Genomic DNA, 12,500 nt, shown 5'->3' with positions numbered 1-12,500 from the left:
CAATACGAATTTACTAATCAATAACTAATACTTGTACTACTATTCATAAATGAAATTCACATGATTATGAAGAAATTTATAGAGTATCATGAATCAAAATCGATTGGAATATCATGAACCAAGCATAATTGGGTCTAATATAACGAATGCTAATAATTATTAAATACAACGATATAGTATAATATATATGAGATATTAGATGAATCCGATAGAAAATAATAGAAAGATAATAAAATTGATATAACGTTCGTTAACTCGATCTCGAATCGCGATCTTACTATCTTCCTGTATGGACTTTTCGTAGAAGAAAAATTTTTTTTCTTAATTCCATACACGCTACTCTCAGGGACGTACGTGACGAGATATTCTCCCTGGTAAAGAAAGATAAGGAAGAGAATAAGATCGTAAACGCAGGACCTTACCGGAGAACAAAAGATAACACCGGTATATGTAGTTTCTTTCTCGCACACTTTTCTCGAAACCAGTTATCCTTCTTCGTTCCTTAGGGCACCGTCCTCCTACGAGACGAATGAAAAACGAGCGACGCGAAGGGACTTTCTCGCTGGCTTTCGTCCCTAACGTCCTTCGAAAGAAGAAAAGAAATAGGCGTATGCACGTGGAATAATTCAGTCCTTCTTCTATTCGCGCGTATATGATATCTTTCAAGTCTCGAACGAAACGTCGCCCAGTCAGTGCGTCGTCGTGGGAGAAACAACAACGAATAATAAGACGTCTGTTTCTTTTCTTTTTCTTCTGGTTTTATTTTTTTTTTTTTCTTTTTTTTTTATTACTCCCTCCCTTCCCGCCCCCACTCTCCTTATTATCATCAAACGTAACAAAGAAATAATACACATAAGATTCAAACGATAAATATTAATATTCGACGATAATAATAATTATTCTATATATATATATATATATATATATATATATATATATATATATATATATTCATTGAGATTTTATGAAATACGTAACTCGATCGAACGTTTAATTTATATTTTAAAATGATAAATTATATATTAATATGAGATACGTTTAAATACGTATTATATTAAACAATTCCATTGAACGATAGCGATTAGATTTTGTAGAGGATAAATTATATACGTGTGAACGGAACGAAAGCTTAAACCGAACTGACCTTTTCCTCTTCAGAAACCTCTCTCCCCCCTCTCTCTCTCTCTCTATCTCTATCTCTCTGTTAGAAGTTCATAGGAATGTTTACTATTACTTATAACCTCGTACTATAGACGACGTGACCTAGACCGTGTACCCAACACTTGTGTATCGATCGCTCGTATATTTACCTACTAAAATCTAAAGAGAGAAAGAACGAAAAAAAAAAAAAAAAAAAAAGAAAAGAAAAATGAAAATAAATAGGATATTTTGTTGACTGTTCACCTTTAAACGAGTCACGGGAACATGATGACGTGTAAAAAATTTTACAACTCAAATATATAATAGGAAACATTTGTCCGTATTTTTCTCAATTTTATTTGCGAAATCGATTTATCCAAAATCAGTTCAATGTTTTAATCTTTCACACATACACACACACACACACACACACACACACACACACACACGTAGGCTCTCGGATATTCTGTAATCCTGTTAATTCTTCCCTTCGTCGAATTTTTAAAACATTTTTTACACGTTTTTGTTCCTTTTTTTTTCTTTTTTTTTCCTTTTTTGTTTCTTTTTACAATACATTTATCATAGGATTCAATGCTCTTTGCAGATTAGAAAAAACATTGCAATAATATTCTTTTTTCTGTTTATTGGATTATAAAAGAGAGAGAGAGAGAGAGAGAGAGAGAAATCGAAGAAAAATATATAAAATTAAAATGACGATTAATAATAATAATAATAATAATAATAATAATAATAATAATAATAATAATAATAATAATAATAATAATAATAATAATAGTAATAATGTAAATTTTCATCAGATCGACTGGCACTTAATTTTGTTAATTTCACTATGCGATTCACAAGAACATGAATCTCGTTGTTATACGTACGTACAAAATGATACCGATTTATTCTTTATTTTTCTTCTTTTCAATTCTTTCAAATCGATTTATTTCAAATCAGTTTTACGCTTTAAATCTTTCATATTTCATACTTTAATATATTTTTTTAATCTATTTAATTCCATTCATCGAATTTTTTTGTTAGATATATTTCGTACGATTTATAATCTCGCGAACATTTGAAACAAATCTTTCTGTTATTTAAACGATCAAATTTATCACAGTAGATTTTCAATGATTTACAGATTAGAAAAGAATAGATTATATCATATTGGTGGCACGCGTTCCAAGTTCCAGATCGGCTATCCAGTAGTAGCACGATCGAAGGATTTCACCTACATAATTGAGTTAATTTGCGAATCGGGAACACTGGAGATATATCGATCGGTAACACCGGAATCGAGAGCATTGGAGCTTGCAAATTAGTCACAGCACGCGCACGGATCGGTTTAGCAGATAGGATACTATTGATTTAAGGCGTCCTTACGGCTCGCGAGACGAGGAGAATGAATTGGCTGGTTGCTGTGTATGTGTGTGTGTGTGTGTGTGTGTCTATGTCTGCTGTGAGTCTATGTCTGTGTATGTATAATACGTTCTACTTTGAATAAATGAGACAAGAGTACAAAGTATGAATAATACAACGTATCGGGGCTCCAAGAAAAAATAATATAAGTAGATATTCGTAACGTGGATGTTAGGAATTGATACGAATTAGAAATAAATAAATAAATAAATAAATAAATAAATAAAAACAAAATTAAAATTATTATACACCTTTTTATTCTGTCAATATTTCTACAGGTGCTATTAATTTTTTATCCATTACAAAATATTATCTCATTTAAATTTTAAACCATCAAACTTATGGCCTTGATTGGAATTATTTATAATGGATATTTAATTGTCTCTACTATTTTTCTATAAACATATATATATATATATATATATATATATATATATATATATATATATAAATATATATACATATTTCTTATAAATATTTATAAAAAAAATAGATAATACTCAGAAAATATTCAAACGATATCAACAAAAGAAAATCTTTGTAATTTCAATGACGAAAAATCTAATCTAGTAGGACCAGAAGTATTTAAAAAAAAAAAAAAAAATTATTAACAATCGAATTTTAAGAAGAAACGAAGAAAATCGTAAATGTAGATATGTAGGACGAGCAATTTTGGTCTTAAAGAAAATATTAGACTAACTATCTCTCTCTCTCTCTCTCTCTCTCTCTCTCTCTCTCTCTCTCTCTCTTGCTCACGAAAACGAATTCTCCTTAATCTCAAACCATCCCTTCGGAGGTACCAACGAGGTTGGAGGGGCGAGTTTGGGGTTGTAGGAAAGAGGTCTAGACGGGATAAGGAGAAAGAATGGGTACGTGCACGTGGAATAATTTAGTCCCTTCTCTTCCTCTCTCTCTCTCTCTTTCTCTCTCTCTCTCTCTTTTTCTTTCTTTCTTTCTTGCCTATGATTCCTTTCAACTTTCTAGAGAAACGTGCGTCGCAGAAGCGCGACGTTCCATTCGCTATCCCGTCCCCTCCCCTGTTCACCTCCCTCCCATCCTTCAACCCTCATCCCAAACTCCCTTTTTCTACACTCTACCTTTCCCCTCTAGGCATTTGCAGTCCTCCGTGTTCCTTTCTAGAAACGCCGCCGCGTGCTGGAAAACAAACGGGACAGGCCGGGTTACAAAAGAGAGAAAGAAAGAGAGAGCGAGAGAGAGCGAGAGAGAGAGAGAGAGAGAGAGAGAGAGAAAGAGTGAGAGAGAGAGAGAGAGAGAACGCGTACCAAGCAACACAGCAACACGACAAATGTGCTAGAGCAATAGGACATAGAAAATGAGATAAATAGATAGATAGATAGATAGATAGAGAAAGAGAGAGAGAGAGAGAGAGAGAGAAGAAAGAATGAAAGAGAGAGAGAGAGAGAGAGAGAGAGAGAAAGAGAGACTGGAAACCGGGCGAAGCGTTGAGGTATTTATATTGGCTTCTCGCCGCGTGACAGTGATCTACTGGGAATTCGACCCTCTGTCCTCTCTTCCGGTGACTTTTGTCTTTCGTTTTTCCACCTTCTAAAACTTCCCTTTCCCCTACCGACTTTTCCATCCCTTTTTCTCTTTGGCCTCTCTCTCTCGCTCTCTCTCGCTCTCTCTCTCTCTTTCTATTTTTTCCCCCACTGTCAAATACATGTCCCCTTTTCTCTCTCTCTCTCTCTCTCTTTCTCTCTCTTTCTCTCCCTCTCTCTTTCTATCCCTCTTGTTGGATTAGTCAAAGAACAGAAAAAGAGAGAGGTGGAGGAATACCAATGACATCGAACTAATATAAAAGCTCTGACACAATTCAAGTATTTTACAAGACCAGTTGAATCGTGAAAGAGAAGAGCAATAATCTAAAGAGAAGGACAAAGAGTTTACTTTTCGCAATTCGATTGTATGACGACCCTTTAGGATTGCAAGTTCGGATCATTTGAAAAATTTAGTTACAGACAGACTCTAATCATATGTTTCCCCCTTTTCCATGAAAATCTTTAGTAAAAGGTGAAAGATTTATGCGTGATTTCAAGGACTAGGAGAGTAGGAAGAGTAGGGAGAAGGGGAGAGAGGAACTAAAGTTAATTTGAAATTTTACAGGATTTTTCCCCATTCAAGGGGGAAAGGGGGAGCAAATGAGAATATTACTTTGAATGCGAAAAAATGATTTCATCGAATTGTCGATGGTGTAAACCAACGAAATCGATTTAAGGGATTACTTTTTAAGATTAAGATATTTGTAAGTTGTTCTCCCTTTTTTTTTTCTTCCAACAATTCTTTCAAATTCCAATAATTATTCCCTAAAATTTTCAACTTTTTGTTATAACTATAATATAAAATATATGTTACTATATTATAATGTACATATTCGTACATTATCTATTGAATCGATTAATAAATTAATAAAGAGAATTCTTATAATGTAAAATAAAACATCATTAATATCTATAAATGAAACGACTAATATAATAATAAAAAGCCATAACTCAAATTTAATTTAATTTAGTAAATGTTAATGTTGAAAAAAAAAACAAAAAAATTCGATTAATTTTCTACTAAGCCCTCCTCTTTCCCCCCCCCCCCCACCACCTTCTAATTTTTCATTCATAGTTATAATATAAAAATTGTATGTACGTAAAAGTTACAGTGTTATTTATTTTATATCAATTTTATATTTTACATTATACATTATCAACTAGAAATAAAATTGTATACTAAAATAAAATTGTATACGTAAATAATGATGTTACGTGGCACACACCCTGATTTTGCAAGTATAATTGAAAAATTGTAAAGAAATCAACATTATGAAAAAAAAAAAAAAAAAGGAAAAGAAGAACTTCGAATGTAAAGTAAAACTTCGGAGAAATTTCTAAAATCAAACTTTACCAAAACTACGAATAACTCTAACTGCGCACGTATTATATGTATTACACGTTCCATAGGAGTTTCTATAATGATACAGTGTTGTGCATAAAAGCTTTAGATCAAATTTGAATTAAACTTATGAATAGAATTTATGTTTTATCTCATTAATGACCCGACATTAAAATGTCGGGCGTACAAAAATTCTTATTATAGACTCATCAATCGTTCCCCTCCACGGAAATCTTTAGTAAAAGGCGAAAGATTTATACGTGTATTGAAGGGAAACCAGAGTTAAAATCGACATTAACGATTTGATAAATATATATTATAATAGGTATTAACGTTTGTGAGAAGATTCATCCTCCTGGTGGTTGAAATACTAACTAAAGTTATACCATAGAATTTGAAGTCATAATTTTTCTTTAAAAAACTTTGTGTAAAAAGTTTTGTTGCTTTTACACAAATATAAAACTTTTCATACTAATAAAACAAATACGATTTGTATCGAACGTTTAAACTTTAATAAAATATTTTTATTTATATACTCTTGTTGAAAATGTGATCGAAAAACAATGATTATTATTTTCTTTTTTTTTTTATTTTTTTGTTCTACACTATATCACAGTATTACTATTTTTATATTATATGTTTCTCATGTAACGATGTTGAAAAATTATTGCGATTATTTTTCTGAAAAGATTTTTATATATAATTTTTTTACGCAGTAAAATTGTTTATAACAATACTCGCGCATAATAAAGGAATTAAATTTAATAAGAAACAATATGCATCTTATAAAAGTTTAATATCATTTTCAACGCCATAACACAGCAACTCTTGGTGAATTAAAAAAAAATTTTCATTCGTTCATAAGATATATAATAAAGATATTTTACAATACTTTATGAATTATTTAAAAATACTGGATTAGAAAAAAAAAAATGAAAGATTTTCTAATATCCTTGTAAAAAGTTACTCTAAAAAATATAACTCTATAAAATTTGTATCAAGAGAATGTTTTCAGAGATATTTTATATAAGCAGGCACTTATTACGGAGATACAATAATTTTGTTTAATATTATTATATAACAAATTTATTAAATATTATTAAAAAAGTCCGTATATATTAATTATTCCAAATATATTTTTTAACTATATGGGGAGAGGATGTGTATTTTAAAATGTATAAACCACAAAATTCGATATATTCTTTAAGTTCTTAATATATTTTTTTTATATAGTGTATAAAAAGCTGAAAAAAAAAATTTTTGTTTTAAATTAATTAATGAACCCGACTTACGTCGGGTTTTCAAAAATTCATTTACAGACTCATCAATTGTTCCCCTCCACGGAAATCTTTAGTAAAAGGCGAAAGATTTATACGTGTGTTGAAGGGAAACCAGAGTGAAGATTGATTCTAACGATTTGGTAAATATATATTATCAAAGGTATTAACGTTTGTGAGAAGATCCATCCTCCTGGTGGCTGAAATACTAACTAAAGAGTTATACCGTAGAATTTAACTCAAGTCATAATTTCTTTAAGAACTTTCTATTAAAGTTAGTTGCTTACACAAGTATAAAACTTTTCGTGTTGACGGTATTAATAAAATAAATACGGTTTGTATCGAGCGTTTAAACTTTAATAAAATATTTTTATTTATATATTTTCGTTGAAAACACGATCACAAAAATATTGTTTTAATTTCTCTATTAACGTAGAATATATCAAATTGTATTATTTTTTATTTATTTCTTATGTAACGACATTTAAACAACATCGCGATTATTATCTTTTGAAAAAGATTTATAATTTTACAAAATTGTAGAAATTGTTTATTTAAATACTCACGAATAATAAAAGGAATTAAATTTAATCAGAAAAAGTGCGCATTTTTATAAATTCAATTATCCATCATCGTAACACCAGCAACTTAGTAAATAAAGAAAATTATATTATATTCTAATACTGTATAAATTATTTAAAAATACTGATTAGAACAAAAAAAAAATAAAGATTAAATATTTTCTCTAATAAACTTTCTCTTCTCTTCTTTTCTCTAAGAGTATTCCTTCCTAGTAAGAAAGTGTTTCGAAATATATTATTAAGCCCACTTTAATGAAAAGAGATTAAAAAAAAAAAAAAAAATTTATTTAAAAAATACAACAAAACTTGCAAATATTTTTCAACAAATTTTCCCCCATATAACAAAATTATTATAAATTACATTATTCTCTTTACTTCATTCTCTTTACGCTGATAATATTTTACTTATTTATATTGATTTAATATAAAAATAATTTATTATTAAAAATCAGAAATCAAAAGAGTTTTTTTTTTTTTAGGATCCTTGCGCATATTTGTTTAATTGAGTAAAAGCTAAAAAAAAAAAAATTTCTTTTAAATCAATCAATAAACTTAAGTATAACGTTAGGAATCGAAAAATTAGAAATAAATTGATTTATAATTAGATCAGTTATACAAAATTTTCCCCGTCTATAAAAATCTTTAAAATATTAATAAAAGGCCCAAAAAAAATACTTTACATGATGACTACTAATAATCATGTCAATCCTTCTTAAATCTAAATCTAACTACTATTCACTATCGAGAAAATTCGCCATCTAGTGGTATGCATGACAACAGTTAGCACTATCAGCACGCTGATTGTCACGTTAGTCCCTATTTGATTGATAGAAAAAATTCTGATCAGTTGGAAAACACTTACTTGAGTACTTACAAGAGGTAAGTTAGTATTTGAAAAGATATATCATAGGATATAATAAGCCAAATGAAATTGTTATAAAAGTAATATAAGAAATATATTCTATTTAAAAATTTATTAACGTAATACTTCGAAAGAAATATTCTATACAAAGTTGTGAATTGATTAGATCAATCTGAATGAAACATTATTAATCCTTTTTTACATTTTCTCGTATCTTTGATCGATCCATATGAAGTCTTTCATTTGAATAACATAATTTGCAATTAAGTTTAAAGTCATCCTAAAACAATAATTCCAAGACATAATAATTGTTAAACTTTCTAACGTCAATATTATCAAAAATCAAAATAATAAATCCGAACTATGATCGATGATATTACTTAATAATCCAAAAAAAAAAAAATAAATAAATAAATAAATAAATAAATAAATAAATAAATAAATAAATAAATAAATAAATAAATAAATAAATAAATAAATAAATAAATAAATAAATAAATAAATAAATAAATAAATAAATAGATAAGAAATCTTGATAATGTAAAATAATAATCGTCATGAGTTATTACATTAGTTTGAATGATAATTGAAAGTACTATATGTAACTTGACAAAAATTTTACTAGACTAAACGAAAATGACATAATAAGGAAACAATGAAACATTATATAGGAGTAACGAAGACTCATTAACTCGTTATCCTTTATCTTCTCATTTACACGAGAATACAACATTATCGTTACCAAAGTATATATATATATATATATAGTCTATACATAGTCATAGTAAGATAGAAATGCAGGTAGATGCATGCATGCAAGAAGTTCCCTAAGTGCTCTCGTACTTTTGCTTACGCTTAATACACACCTCGAACCATTGACATGTGTATACAGGAAAGAGAGAGAGATAGATAGATAGATAGATAGAAAGAGAGAGAGAGAGAGAGAGAGAGAGAGAGAGAGAGAATGAAATGGCAACGTAACGATCGTATTTACTACCTGTTTTCGTTCGATTGTCAACATATCAGATTCATTTAATTTACCATTTCACGTCATCGTTTATTAATGAATCGAGTTCGTTCATCTTTTTTTCTATATATATATATATATATATATATATATATATATATATATATATATATATATATATATATATATACATATAAATTGATTATGATTCGATCAATCATTATTAATAAATTTTTGTTCCTATTTATGGGTTTTTATTAATACATATTTACAAAATCCAAATCACTAAAATTGATTTACTCTGGTATTACAAATGTATGAGCTAAATTTATAGATATAAATATTATATTACGAATATTCTAATTAAATTTTTAACAATAACGAAAATAATATTGATAATAACGAAATGATGCTTTTATTTATTATGAGTATGATGACTGCTTGATATATATATATATATATATATATATATATATATATGTATACATATATGTATATACATATATAAATAAAATAGAAACATTAATATATTTATTATTAATTATAATTACATAAATAATTATTTTAATTATTTAATAATAATATATAAATATAATAAATAATACATAAATAATAATTATAATTATATAAATAAATAATCGTATAAAATTTATACCATTAATTAAATTAATTTTATTTCTTTCCTTTCAAATTTTGATAAATATCTTACATTTTTATTATTGTTAAGTGAATAATATCAAATAGATGATAAGATTGAAAGGAAAGAAATGAAAAAGAAAAAAAAAAAAGAAAGAAAAAAAGAAAGAAAGAAAGAGAAAAAGGAAAGAAAATCCAGAAAGAATTATAATGAATTTAAAAAATTGTTTAGAAAAAGAAACGTGTGAGAAAGTGTTTCTGAAATAAATGAAGAGAAAATTCTTAAGGAAAAATGTTTTTATTTATCTTTTCTTTAATATTTTTTTTCCCTCTTTTTCTTGTCACCCTTCTCTCTCTCTCTCTCTCTCTCTCTCTCTATATATATATATATATATATATATATATATATATATATATATATATATATCTCTCTATCTTCCTCTTTATACTCGTCAGACATCGAAACGTGAACTTCAGCATACTCCAACGTACCACGGTATGGAATAATTAGATCAGTCGCGTTTACCCGTGACTTACATCGAACAACACAAGCGAGCCGAAGGCTAAGCACGTGGATAAACAGAAAAGCAAACTGCACGAAAGTATTGTAAATAGAACGAGACAAACAAAGTGATTCCTTCTCTGGTGGCCGTGTTGTGCCACCGTCGACTTTGAACCACCAACAACGATGAAACGACCTTTATCTTTTCTCTTTTCTCCTTTCTCCACTAAATAAAATGATGTCTACGCGTAGTACGTACTATATAAACGTTATATACGTCTATCTATATATAATACATATACATATACATACATATATATATATATATATTTATTAGATAGTACGTACGTAGGTATATATCATCTGTATGCAAACAAACACAATGAAATGTGAAACATACAAATATACTCTGACGTAATTTACTTTAAAACTTCTCTCTCGGTATTCGTTTAATACAGGGTGAGCCAAAATGTACTCAGTTACTAAGCGATCTTTAAAATCAATTACTCTCTTTTTCGAGAACTAGAGAACTTTTTTTTTTTGCAAGCCTCCAGTTGAAGCTATTGGTAGTTTTACAATCCGAAAGAGAGGATAGGTAAAGGGAGGAAAATGATTGACCTTAAAAGGTCTCGAAAAGGGGTAAAATTGATTTTTAAAATCGTTTCAAAAAAAGGGATACTTTTTGTCCACACATAAGGACTTTTCGCTCTAGCTCTATATTTCCAAGAGGGTAGAAGAAAATAGATTTTTTTTTTTTATCGATGAAACAAAATAAAAAAGACTTCTTATTTATTTATTTATTTATTTATTTATTTTTTTTTTTTTTTTTTTTTTTCCCCATGAATGCAATTGTACAAACGTATTAAACGATAATAATAAACGTATTTTCTTGTTTTCTTTGATAGCAGAATTCTCTCTCTCTCTCTCTCTCTCCTTTACTATTCCATAAAACGAAAAAGAGAGAAAGAGAGAGAGAGAAAGGGAGTAAGGGATGGGGGTGAATGAGACGAAGAAGGAAAGAAGAGTGTAGCAGGATGTAGCAACATCTGGGTTGGGAATTCGGCTACTTCTAAGGGGAAGACAGGAGTCGTTGAAGTTACAGGATGTCTCATACAACTTTACCAATATCCAAGAGGCGAGTATCAAGAGTGGTTTAGAAGGAGAGTGTGTGGGGGAGGAAGGGGCTAACGTTTGCGCAGGATGACGCGTTTGCAGGTAAAGAGAATGGCCTTTAGGCACGTACCGTACAACGCTCGATGTATTTGCAGGAGGAGGAGGAGGAGGAGGAGGAGAAGGACCTTCTGCCTTTCTCCTTTAAACTCTCCCCCTGGCCTCCGTCACTACCTCCTTACCTGCTGCGCGCAGAACTATATTTGCTAGTAAATTTCTTTTTTTTTTTTCTTTTATCTTAATTATCGATGCAATCTAACGTAGCTTTGTCTTTTCTTTTCTTTTCTTTTTTCTTTCAAGAACATCACGAAATGTTGATAAAAAAAATGTTTCTTCCATTTATCGATCGATCAAATGAGAACGATTTAAGAGGAAAAAAAAAAAAAATTCGAACAAAAAAAGAAAAGGATCGTAAACAATACAATGTAAAGATGTTAATTTAATAATTTGAAAAATATTTACTATGTTAATGTACAATGTTCTTTTTCTTCTTTTCTCTTCTTTCTTTCCTTTTTTTTTTTCGCTTCCCTCTTTTTTTTTTCTTTTCTTTTTTTTTTATATACATATTAATTTTGTTCGTTTACTTTATTGTATCAAAAACTATATATCAAAAAGTATTTATTGTTAATAAGTGTATATGGGCAGGTTTTATCGCAAGAGTTAAAAAACTTAATCCACGGTATATATCGTCGACTTTATGGGTTTACTCGTTACAATCTTCGCGGAGCTTATACGAGAATAACAACTGTGTAGCACGCAATAGGACGTGCTCGGCAAAGGCAAAGTGGCGAAAGAAGGAAAAACGAAGAAGAAGAGAAAGAAGTCCAAGTATTATATATATATATATATATATATACACATATTTATATACACACATACACATAGAAGAAAGAGTCGTCGAGAAAATAGATTGTAAAACAGATTTTTCAGAATGAAAACGTTTGCTAGAAATTAAAGTATTTTCAACGAATATAATATGTTCGAAAGAATATGTACGTTTTTCCTTGAAAATATTCGATTTAAAAAAAAAAAAAAAAAA

General features: G+C 28.8%; 1 protein-coding gene and 2 non-coding genes across 5 annotated transcripts in view; all 3 read right to left on the bottom strand.

The window, feature by feature from the left end:
• Window positions 1–12,500, bottom strand: part of LOC124430655 (lachesin-like) — a 272,933-nt gene that overhangs the window by 137,512 nt on the left and 122,921 nt on the right. The gene's annotated exons all lie outside the window — the stretch shown is intronic.
• Window positions 5,628–5,751, bottom strand: LOC124430926. Its single transcript, XR_006943880.1, has one exon. It is a non-coding gene; the product is annotated as a U5 spliceosomal RNA (small nuclear RNA).
• Window positions 6,747–6,866, bottom strand: LOC124430925. The gene has a single exon (XR_006943879.1). It is a non-coding gene; the product is annotated as a U5 spliceosomal RNA (small nuclear RNA).

The sequence above is a fragment of the Vespa crabro genome, chromosome 19 (assembly GCF_910589235.1).
Source record: "Vespa crabro chromosome 19, iyVesCrab1.2, whole genome shotgun sequence".
NCBI classification, from domain to species: Eukaryota; Metazoa; Arthropoda; class Insecta; order Hymenoptera; family Vespidae; genus Vespa; species Vespa crabro.
The sequence above is the reverse complement of the archived record's forward strand: the minus strand, read 5'-3'. Positions and strand labels throughout refer to the sequence as shown.